The following is a 12,959-nucleotide window of genomic DNA, read 5'->3' on the forward strand; positions in this document are numbered from 1 at the left end:
CAGAGTGGCAAATTAGGTTAGCTAGGTAATTTCAATGTAAGGTTAGATTGTAAGGAAGCAGAGTGGCAAATTAGGTTAGCATCTGATAAGAAACCTGGACTAAATGAATTCATCAATATTAAATGTTTTTGCCAGCAGAGGGTATATAATCAATTAGTATTTATAGTATATTCTTGTAAATGAATTATTTTCTTGTATTAATGAATGTATAATATATGAATTTTACCTTGTATTCTTAACAGTTTAGAGTTTAATTATTGCTGGTGATTGGGAGATTTGTATCATGTGATTTTTGAGTTGGTATTTAAAACACTTGATAGAAAAAAACAATGTTTCTGAAGACGTTCTGATGTAGAATAAAGAACAATAGCACTTAAACAGAATTTGCAAATGCTTTGGTTTGTGTTGTTCATGAACAAATTTTGTTTTTTATTGTCGGAGTTATTTAATTCTAAATGGTGGTTGTTTGTGGTTTTATATTTCCATATACTTGTTTTTTTTTTCCCATTTTAAATCTATAGTGGTTAATCTTCCCATTTTTTGCTAAAGCTACATCTACTATCTTTGCTGAATTCCTACAGAATATGGCTATTCCACAACATCTCTCATTTCTCAAATTCCCGATTATCTTTCCCACCCATAGTTTTTCTGCTTGGAATCTTTTTTCATTGGTTAAAAATTTGTGCCTTCTAATATAAATACATCTACATCACATGTATTACACCACTCCAAAATTCCTATTCTTCTTACTATATTATTAATACTGTTCACATTTACAGAAAGTACTCTACATTTTTCATTTTTCTTTTTCATATATGCATGGTTTCATAAGTGCATAGCAAATTACTAGGCTAGTTTTCTTATTGGGCCATTCTAAGCCTAACCAATGTCTTGCCTGAAGGTGAGAATCAAACAATGTACCCTGTGTCTGTGAGTCAAACACCCTAACCATTATAAGTCCCAATCTTTAGCAGTATATATTCTTTTTCATCCATTTCCTTTCTTTTTATTCTTTTGTACATATCCCTTTAAATTGTATTTTTCTTTTACCAATAGAATACTTTTTTTTTTTTTTTACTTTTGCTACCTTCCAGTTTGTCTTCTTCATCATTTATTTCAGAAAATTCTTCTATGTCCACTTTTCATCTATTTTTTTTTCTATTTCTACTACTTCTAAAATTTCTTTTCTTTGTTCATTTTCTTCTCATTCTTTTTCTTTCTCCTCACTGTTATTTTAATTTTTGCAGTCCATCCATAAACACCCACTTTTGTTACAGTTATAACATTTCAATTCACATTTTTTGCATCATGTCCCATTTCCTCATAAATATAACATTTTATTTTGTCACAGTTACTTATCAAATGTCCTTGTTTTCTACACTTGGTATATGTATATTTTTTTCTCTTTCTATTTTTAACACAATATTACAGTCCCAGCCTCCAGTTCATAAACCACTTTTGTCACAAATATTTGCAATGTCCAGTACTTATTTACAAAAAAGCTTTCTAATGTCCTTTCAAAGCCTCTCTTTCTACCTCTGTTTGAAATTGTACATGAATCTTCTTTTTTGTTTCCCTGTTAAATACTTTTATCGCATAAAGGTTCCATGGGTTACAGACTTTCTTTTTTCATACTATCCAATAAAATTTTACATTGAAAAAACAGTCTCAAATATAATGTCTCTTTGTTAATAAGAATAAATTCTCTTATCGCATGTGCTTTTACACCCAAAGGAGCTATTAAATTGTTCCACACTTCATGCCTGTCCATTTCTTTATCTTCTTCATTTTGAATACGTACCATGTAATTCTGTTTTTTCTGCCTTCTTTTCTGCTACTCCACTTTTGCCTTCTTTTACTTTCTCTGCATATGTTGTCACCACTATTCTTCAGGACTGTCTCTGCATCCACCTTTTGTATTTTCTCCATAATGTCCCTCCAGGAAACATCTCCTTCATTTTCTGGCTCACTCTGCACCACCATTTCTTTAAGTAAATCAACTGGAGGGTTGTCATATATCCATCATTTGCTGACTCATCTTCATCAAACAGGTTTCTTTGAAACATTTCCCCAGAATCTTGCACACATTCTCCAGTCTTGATATTTGCTTTCTCCTTAATTTCTTTCACTACTCCATCTCTTACTCCTCCATCTGCCTCCCTGTTTCTCCAGGTTGCCTCTGCACTTGGAACGGAAACAGGAAGTACTCCTCCAAAATGAGTCCCACTCACAACAGTGATGAGTACAGGAAGTTCTCTTGTATCCTGGCTGAATTTCCCCTAGTCAGTAAAAATACCAGCTCAGGTCTTCCACAAAAAGAGGCCACTGGCTTAGTGGGACTAACATAGTCAACAAAAAGTATAACTAAGTAAATAAACACATTACGTTTGCCACTTTATCTCAGTTATTTAATTATGTATTTATACTCTCTTTTAATGCATCAGAATCATTAAGTGGTTATGGTTATTATATCTCAATGGACCTGCTACTGTAAAGTGATCTTGGAGTTTTTTCTTCCCAAAATCCATTTTAAGCCTCCTTTATATGAATCATATTAAACATAAGGAAATACTTTTTTAATTTCCATATAAACAGAATGGCAGTAGTGTGAGCCTGAGTCACATGCATCTTCAAACCTGTTTCCATTTTCACTTTTTTGCTTGAATTAGTCTGATTTTTGTTCTCAAAGCAGATCTTATCTGTTTAATGGTAATTGTATGCTCAACAAAATAAACTAGGAGGGGATGCAGGGGGGCTTGCCCCCTACAAAACTTTGGTAGTACATGTACAGATGTCCAGGTAATGTCGATAATGTTGAATTCAACATACCAGCATTACCACATTTGGAGTTGTTGAGTGAAGAGTGTGTACATTTTCGGCATTTCAGTTTGACTGAGTCATTACTCGCAAAACCGATTTGTATAATTTTGATAGTAAACTTTGTTATTCATCAGTTTCTGCACTGGGAAGATGTTTGTTTTATCTTGAATGTTGGCAAAATGTGCTGTATTTGTTTAAAACTATTTTCCATGCAATACATCACAGAAAAAACAAGCAATTCTGTTTTTGAATTCAGGTTAATGATATTTTTTCGTTCTACTGATGCACATATATTTTTGTGCATGACATGTTCTCACCTCTGTAGTATTGGGAGCTACACCTTTGAATTGTTAAACTTCATCCAAACCATAATTTGATCATGATAAATTAGTAGTTTTTCTGTGCTGGAAACATTACAAGGATCTGTGAGATGATGACATTAATTGTTTTTCACAGGGAAGCTGTCTTTCATTTTAACAGTGTATTATGGATGAGTTGTTACCATGTATCATGTATTCTATACTTTATTGGTATGTTTTTTTTTTCCACATGTCTTATGTGCCCTAGCAGCCAGCTACTATACCGCTGTTGTGTCCTGCCAAGAAAAGGAATTTGGAGCCACCACTGTAAACAGCTAAAGTAAAACTCATTTTTCAACAAAGATTGCAGTTAAGAAAAGTCTTTATATGAAAAACAGGGCTGAGTTCTACTTCAACACTATATAAAAAACAGGTAAATAATCTCATTTCTGTCCAGTGAAATGTTGCTTTTATTCATTTAACTACAAAACTTAGTATCATAAGCTACAGGCAAGTATCACTTGACTTACAAACTTTTTGAAGTGATACCTTATCAATCATTGCTGCACTAGAACAGTTGACAGTTGTCACACGTATGAAGGATGTTGGGGATCTTGGACTGTAAGGGACTACAACTTTGAACACAACAAAATCTAGCTTTTTCATCTCTTTTTTGTTGAAGAAAATACAGATAGTGCATGAATGTCTTTTGTCACCTTTACGTAAGCATAGATCAGAGTAATTGAGCTGAAAATAAACAATGACACTACTTTCATGGGCCATCTAAAGAGCAAATGTCTCACTGTATCTAAATAGACAAAATAAATAAATAAATAATTTATGATGTCTAGGGACCCAGACTGCATTCTGGAAGAAGAGGAGACACTGAAAAATAAAATCTGACAATACGCCAGTCACTTGATGGCCATTTTGGGTATAAAAAAATGAAATATAACAAGAAACAGACTGATTCTGAAGCATTAGTAGTGCACAGAAAATCAAGTTATGATGAACATTGTATATTATGTTTCAGCTTTAATGTGCAGTTTTCCTTTAAACACTTTCTTCTTTCAGAGTGTTTACTAATAATGACTAAGTACTGCATCATCATTTATATAAGGCTTCTGGAAGAAAATGTTCTCTGCTTGAAAATAGTACAGAAGTATGTGTTATGCTCACTGCTTGGAATATCTAGGAGGGAGTATATAATGCCTGTTCTATGACATATGCTCTGTCTTCTAATCACGACTCATCTCCTTTAAAACCGATACTTTAACATGTAAACACTACATGAACATGTAGCCAGAAATCATATGACTCTATCAGAGATACAGCTAGGTCAGGGAGAAGATGGCAGCTGCCTCGGGTGCAAGGTTAGGGTGCAAGATTGGGATTTGCAGATGGAGCAGTATTGCAGTACTCACATTCAGAAATGAATGTCAGTACTACAGTTATCATCACAGCCGAAGCACTGAAGACCATTGTGTGTGGCACTATAACTGTAGCAAGTCACTTGATAGGTTTAAAGCAGAATCTTTTTATTTATTTTTTTGTTTTGTTTTGTTTTGTTTGTATCTCATCTGGTAAAGAGGACTTTTTTCTTGGTCATCCACTTGGAGAGATGACAAGCGGACTTCTTTTTTTTTTTTTCAACTTAAGAGTTGAAAGGAGCACCAGATTGGGAAACTGCACTGGAGAGGTACAAAGTTAGTGAGTGAGATTGTCAGTTACAGATAGAGTAGCATTGCATTGGTTTACTATTGAAACATCGAACATCATAACATAAACCTATCAAAAATGTGGTTTGCATGTTCGATTTTCACAACAGTAAACAGTATGAAAGATCAGACACCAAAGCATCCAAAGTCGAATTTGACTCCTACACTCTGCTGTCCATACTACAATGCACTGTCATTTTTTGCAGGGGGCAAGCCCCCCTGCACCCCACTGTGGAGGGCTGTGCCCTCCCAACCCCCTGCAACTTATATATTCCAACTCCGAGATCGCGTTACAGTGCAGAAAAGGATAAATCTCCCGATTCGCACTGTCTCTGTCTTCGATCTTCCTGAGTCAACATTGCAACCATTTTCCAAATGGTTTTCTGCATTCCGTCTCCCGCACAACTAAATTGCACACAAGGCACAATCAACATATTGATAGTAAACCCATTGCATTACTGGTATTCAGAAATGAAATGCAATACTATATTTATTGTCATGGCTGAAGCAGTGAAGACCTTCATTTGTGTCATTCTAACTGTAGCAATGTGCTTGTTACATTTGTAGCAACAGTTTGAAGCAGAATCTTATTTTGTTGTTCCCCAGCTGGTAATGAGGAGTTTTATTTTTGGTCCTCCACTGGGAGAAATTACTTTTTTTTTTTCTTCTCAACTCAGAGTTGAAGGGTCACTACATCAAGGAACTGCACCGGGTACTAGATGGCTCTGCCCCTTAGATCCTGTCAAGCTACCTTTGCTGACTGGTATGGGGACTCTTAGAGATACTTCTAGGATTCAACTAAAAACTGCAGACTTAAACATTTCTCTTCATGACCCCAATCATTTAGAATTCCCTTTCCTAGTAGATCTCAAAGTATACTAGCATTTACAAAGGCTATGATAATCAATTATTTTATATAACCACTTGAGTTCATTTGATTGAATGATGTGTGCAACCATTTTTTATTGATTATTATATGATTTATATGCATTTTGAATATATGTAAAATTCCTTTGGGAATATGCTTTAGAAAGAAAATGTTACTACCATACTTAATGTGAAAGCTCTTTTTTTAGTCTCTTGCCTGCTGACCATTGAGCCATTCCCAACTTGGGTGAAAACTCTGGTGCCCATTCATTCCCTTTTGGGGTCAGACCCACCAGAACCCAGTCATTACTTAACTGGGTGAGAGCTAATCAAGGCACATCCACAATCAGGCAGTCATGACAAGAGTTTCTCTCCTTCCGTAACCCCTCCCACTGGTGGTGACATGAGTATCTGTATCACCACAGGAGACATCTAGGTGTACTCCAACACATTCACCCTCGCAAGGGCTACCATCAAAAGCATAAGTGGTCATGCCCATGTCTCTTCCTGAGTGTTTACCTTCTTGTTGCAATGTCCCTATGTCTCTACCCAGAGTGACAGGTCCACAAGCCAGGAGCCACATAATGCCCACCTGGTGGGCATGTTGACAAAATGTTGCACCATTCCCACTATACTATTTATAGCACTTGCTGAGTTTGAATTTTTTCACTCATTAACTGAGTTCTCTACCTTACTATCCCTGTCTCTTTAATACATTAGCTGCTGACTTTATCTATAATCACTGAATATGTACAGCTCTGTTTTTACCTGCCAGTAACTCCTTCTGTACTGATTGTTTTTTTGATCTAGTGACATCTGCTAGCTCTACCTACTCATGGCATTCCTCACACACATAGCTTTTCCTGCACACAGATTTCTGTGTTTTACTTTCATCTCCCACAATGCCTTGTGGCATTTAAACTTCCCTTTTGGCATTTCTGTGCCATCTTCTGCCTCTGCAGCTTATCTTCCTTGCCCGACATGGTTCTGGTGGTGTGTAGATGCTTTAGTTTACAAATTTTTGTTACTTCTGTGGTTAAAACAGAAAAGGTATTTTAATTGAACTACACTGAATTGAATTGTGCTATTTTATGTTACCTGTGCTGTCTCATGTCATCTCAGACTTTCATTTAGTAATACGCACTGAAGGTGCATGTAGACTTTCATTAGTAATACACACCAAAGGTACATTCAAGGATTATTACGGATCCAGCAGTTGTTAAACCGGGCGCTTCAGTCCTGGAGATTGTATACTGTATAGCAGCATCACGCGGAGTCCTATACCCATTTTAGGCACCCCTGTGCCTTAGTTTCTTTTTCTTTCTGCTTTTTGTTGCTGAAGTATACTGTGATTAACTGCTCCATCAAATAGTAACTGTGTATTTCTTCTTTACAACTGTATAATACTGCAATTTAGTGCTCAGATGCTGTAGTTGTAGTCCATTGTTATCTGGTTCCGATGAAGATGTTTGTCTATTTTTCAGAATAACTTGCCCAGAGTTGTAAGTACTTTCCTAATATATAGCATTTGTTGCCTTATGTATTGTTTCAATTATGAGTAGATCTTAGGTACAGTTTGAGGACCTACTTTTGTTGCGTTCACTTGTTTAAATATTTCACTGTTTCATTATTACTTTTCATACAAGTGTGGGTTATATTTGCTGTTAAAGGATTTAATATTGTCATGTTTCACTTGCTTAATTTGTTAATAACATTTCACATTGCTGCATTATTATTTCTGATGTTAATTTGTGTACTGCTGCTTATTGATACTGTTGTTATTGCATCTTTTACCTTCTCAATTACTTCTCCTATACTGTTTACTATTCTGTGAACTTTACAGTCCTCCTTTCCTTTGTCTCACTAACCATAGTGTTTAGTCTCTCTCCTTACTCATGCACCCTATCCTATTTTTCTTTTTTGGTCTCTCCATGTAACACTTTGTAGTTAACTTTTTTGGTGGCCTCTCTCAAGTAATCTCTCTTAGTACCCTTCGTAGCAAACATTGGTGGTGGTCTATCTCATCTAGCCTTCTCTCTCCTTTCTTCCCTGTCCCTAGGATCTCTGAACTGGTAATTCAACTGTTAGACCTCAGGCTTCACCAGCATACAACTGAAGTCTTACTACAAGTCCCTAATTAGGCTCAGTGGTTCTACTAAATTTCAACAGTTATAGTGCATGTTTAATATTAAAACTTATTCCTAGTAATACTCTGCAAGTGTAAGGCTGCTAACCCACCACCTAACCAAACTCCTGCTCTATTCCTTCCCCTCTGTTCCCTCCAGTCTCTATCTAGTTGCTCTACTAGACCATTATTTGTCTGTACTACCCTTGACTTCTAGAGTTTCTGTAATTCTGCGACTACTAACTACTTTCCCTCAGTAGCTAAGTTCTCTACCTTACTATCCTGGCCCCTTTAATACATTAGTGAAAGATTTTATCTGTAATCACTGAATATGTACAGCTCTGTTTTTACCTGCCAGTACTAACCATAACTCCACCCCTTACAATCATCAACCAGTAACAGCCCATTTTTTCCACCACCAATAAACACCACTCCTCATTCAAATATAAGATAATACTCCGCCCTCACTTTACTACCCTATCAAAGAATCAAATCCCCAAACCAATCAAATTTCACATAATCTGACATCACATTAAGTTTATCTAACACTTTCCTACCCAACAGACACACACCAAACACCCCCCAAAACCAATTACTTATTAAAATCTCATTCCATCTCCTCTATTTCATACACCTCTGTACAAACATGTCATTCTTACATATCTTAATCCTTAGCTTACTTACTACCTTTCTTCTTCTTACCAGTTATCACAACCTCACAGTTTTAAACAATGCCTCATCAACCCAGACCTTCCTCACCCAATCTTACTCCACACTCATAAATATTCCCATAGCATCACACCTCTCTAACTCCTCCAGTACAAGCCTATTTACATATAAATACCTACTACTGCAATCTTCCCTGCACCAAGCACATAAATGTAGTAAACTAACCCCCAAATACACACACACACATCACTAACAGGAAATCACAACTAAAGTTAAGCAGGGACATCCACCAAAACACAGGCCCTAAACCTACACAACAATTACCCCGGACACTAAACACTTCCTCACACAACATCACTACACTACTGCAGAACAACTCCAGCATCCTAATCATCAATATTAATCTAAGAAGCCTCTTAAATAAAACATGTGATCTCCATGCTTTCTTATCCCTCTATACCCCTGATATAGTAATATTACAGAAACTTGGCTAAAACCCTACATAAAAGATAAAGAAATATTACTCCCAGGTTTACAATATCCACAGATTAGTAGCGTTCGAAAGACATGCATGCGTAAATGGGCATGCCTTCACTGAAGGTTGGGCATCGAGCTGGCACCTCGGCGTTTCGTAAAAATCTACTGCCAATCATTAGCGGACCGGAGTTCCGCTGTGGCGACCCCTTACCGGGAAAAGTCGAAAGACAAACAACAAAAAAAGACAGGTTAAAAATGGGGTGGAGGCATAGCTATATTATATAAGGACACACTTAAACTTGAATGCATACAATCCTATCCCCAAAGCTTCAACAACAGTGAAATATTAACTTGCTGCCTTGAGCTAAATCCAGAAAAGCACATCATGATAAATAATATCAGTCTATATTCCCCCTGGAAACAACCCATTCACTATTGACTACTTACTTTCCTGGTCATCCTCCACATTTAACTAAGAAACTATAATATTAGGTGATTTCAATGCAGACCGGTCTACCTGCACCTCAGACTGCCCTTCTAATTTCATTAACCCCCATGGATTCACCCAAATAATAAAAAAAAACAACTAGAACTGACAAGCACAGTAGCAGGCAGTTAATTCTAGACTGGACCTTAACCAATAAGCCTTCTCTAGTCCATCACTCAGGTTATCTCCTAGACAGCCTAAGTGACCAACATCCCACCTGTCTTCTGAGGCATCGCTCAAACCTCAACAAAAACATAAGACATAAACAAATCCGAAATAATAAACACTTCTCAGCCATTACTTTCAGTTCACTCCTGCAACTGTGTGACTGGTCCCCTTTAACACACCTCCATCTGGACCTAGCTGTAGAATATTTCAACACCAAATTCCTTGAAATACTAAACAGTTTTGCCCCCCCCAAGAAAATTCCAAGTCAAATCCAACTATACCCCTTGGTTAACGAAAGCAATAAACAACTAGTCAAATAAAGAGACAAAGCATGGTCCTATTACCAAAGTAATAAAAACCAAATCTACCTTAATACCTACTGTCATTTAAGAAACATGTACAAAAAAAAAAAACAGGTAAAAAATGACAAAATAAAACCCTACTATACCACTATACAGCAAACTCACCATAACAATCCCCAAAGATTCTGGAGCTAAAAACTCCTACAACCAGGCTAATCTCTTATTCCTATGCCCACCACCACAAACACTAAATATAGTATAGCCACCCAGTTTAATTCATTCTTCAGTAATTCCATTCTATCACTCTTAAATAATAACAACATGCCCCTATGCATCCCAACAACTACAGAAGCCAGTGCCTATTCTTTCTCCCTAAAATCCATCCAAACAAGTACCATAAAAAACTACTAAATAAACTAAATCCCACAACCCTCATCATAGACCAACTACCCAACACATACCTAAAGTTAGCAGCTAATGCCATTGCCTACCCTGTTTCACTATTACTCAACAGATCAGTCAGTAAGCAATACATCCCTAAACTCTGGAAAACTTCCTATATTATCCCTGTACACAAAGTTGGCACCTCAACGTAATTTTCCAACTATAGATCAAGAGCCATTCTCTCACCCCTGTCAAAAATACTAGAAACATGCATTCACTCCCAGCTCATGAACTATCTAACCAGTAATAATCTGATATCCATCTCCCAACTTGGATTTCAGCCCAAGCACAGCTCTAAAGCTGCTCTCTTAAGCTTCACAAATATAGTTAATCAACTGAAGAATGAAAGATTAAAAGTTGCCTCCATCTTCCTTGATATGTCAAAAGCATTTGATACTGTATCCCATCAGAAATTCCCCAATGAGCTATCCTACTCAAACCTATCCCCTACAGCTCTCTGCTGGTTTCACAACTACCTCTGTGACTGAAATCAAGCTAAGTGGCAGAATAATCTTTCTGCACTCTTACCAGTTACAGTAGGTGTTCCCCAAGGTTCAGTTTGGGCCCACTGCTATTTACAGTCTTCACCAACAGACTTTATACTGCAACTAAACTAGCAACCATAATCCAACAGGCAGATGACTCTACCCTAATCTTTACCACACCTCCAATTCCACAACTTCAAGACATAACCCAGAAAGCCTTCTCAGACATAGAATCTAACTCTTTAGCTATCATCTCATTCTAAACCCAAATAAAACCAAATTAATACTATTCTCCAACAAACATTCCAGCTGACAAGTGCCTCCCCTCACCATCTACTCTACCAATGGAACCAAAATTGAACCCACCTCTTACACTATCTACTTGGTATCACCATAGACAGCAGCTTAAGATTTGATAACATGTTGCACTAGCCATTAAGAAAACTCGCATCAAACTTGGGTCTCTCTACAGAGCCAAACCATTCCTAAGCAATGCTACTAAACAATCCATCGCTAGAACTCACCTTGTTATATGCCTCCTCAATATTTACCAACCTCAAAAAAACTGACCTAAAGAAACTAGAAGCTTACTACCACAAAATCACTAGATTCGCCAGAAATGTATCATATAGAGCCCATCACTGCACTGTGCTCCATCCACTAAACTGGCTCGAATTACTAAATCTGCTAACCCTCAAACAACTTACTTTTGCCAATGCCATCACAAATAATCCTGACAATTGCCCTGCTCTTCACAATTTCATACAATCCTACTGAAATAACAGAACACTAAGATCCACTGACAATACCCTTTTAAAGGTTACAAAATCTAACAGCTTTAGTGATTCTCTTTACTCCAACCAAATTTCCAGGGCCTGGAACTCCATCCCTCAGTACATATTAACTACTATGTGCCCAACAAAGTTCAAACAACTTCTCAGAGCTCACCTAATTGACAATTGACTTTGCTCATGTACCACTCCTGGCTAAACTAAATTGGGTGCTTTTTATTTTCACTCACCTGTTTACTAAACAATTTCACCTCTATATTCTCCGTTCTGTCCCACCCATCTCTCCTTCCTTCCCAGCTTCCTTCTCCTCTTAAATTCTTTCTTATACTTTAATCAGTTTATAACCTTCATTTCTCATCTTTCACTTTAAAACTGAACCATATAATAGTTCTGCTGACATTACTGTAATCCCAAAATGTTCATCTCAGGTTCATGTAATCAGTTAAGTACTATTGTATATAATTGTATTGTTATTGCTATTACATTTACTATTGCTTTGTTGTATTGTTTTTGAATTGTATTGTCTTGTTTACTATGTAACCTATGTGGAGATTTTCTCCCCAGGCCACTGCTGAAAATGGGCTATTAGCCCAGTCGGACTTTCCCAATAAACAAATGTTAAATAAATAAATAAATAAATAAATAAATAAATAAATAATCTGGGTCACAATCAGGACTCTCTCCCTTAGAACTGTAGAGCTAGGGACAATGTGAAAGCTTTAATTTGCAGTTGTTGCCTCAAATATACTTGTTTGTTAATATTTATTTTAAGCCCAAGTTAAAAATCAAAATTTTGACAAGAGTGGGATATTTTTGCTTATAGGAGGTTAAGGCACAAGGAAGAAATGCTGAAAATTTGGTGTCATGGGGCGGAGCCTAGATGGCATGCTGAAAGCAGCACTTTTTAGAGCTCCTTAAAACTACTTTAAATAACAGGAAATTATTATTTTTTATTTTGGAAAAAACAGTTAATTATTGTTCCTTAGTATTTTTATTACTAGTATTTCAACTTTGGAATATATTCTTCAAGAATTTCCTGTCAGAAATCTCTGGAGTTTAAAGCTGATCTGGGAAGATGAGTGGCTCAAAGAATTCACATGCAGAATCTACTCTGAGGAAAGAAATTCAATTGATGTCTTCAACTCTACAAGAACTATCTATTAAAATGGACAGTTTTAAAGACAACTTAGAAAGCCTGAGAGAAAGTTGTCATATTCAAACTGAACCTTTTAAAGAACGTCTTCAGCAACATCAAGCCAAAATATTAAGTATTAAAGAGTCCTTATCTGACATAGATGGAAGACTCA

At 36.5% G+C, this 12,959-nt stretch overlaps 1 protein-coding gene and 1 long non-coding RNA gene across 2 annotated transcripts in view; one reads left to right on the forward strand and one right to left on the reverse strand.

The window, feature by feature from the left end:
* WAS (WASP actin nucleation promoting factor) overlaps positions 1–12,959 on the reverse strand; it is a 749,592-nt gene that overhangs the window by 83,632 nt on the left and 653,001 nt on the right. The gene's annotated exons all lie outside the window — the stretch shown is intronic.
* The window catches only part of LOC122809072, a 514,410-nt gene continuing 504,843 nt past the window's right edge, over positions 3,393–12,959 (forward strand). Inside the window, exon 1 of the long non-coding RNA XR_006365856.1 lies at positions 3,393–3,552. This is a non-coding gene — a long non-coding RNA (uncharacterized LOC122809072). The remainder of the gene's footprint in view (positions 3,553–12,959) is intronic.

This window comes from Protopterus annectens, chromosome 8.part0 (genome assembly GCF_019279795.1).
Source record: "Protopterus annectens isolate FY-2018-M chromosome 8.part0, PAN1.0, whole genome shotgun sequence".
In the NCBI taxonomy this organism is placed as follows: Eukaryota; Metazoa; Chordata; order Ceratodontiformes; family Protopteridae; genus Protopterus; species Protopterus annectens.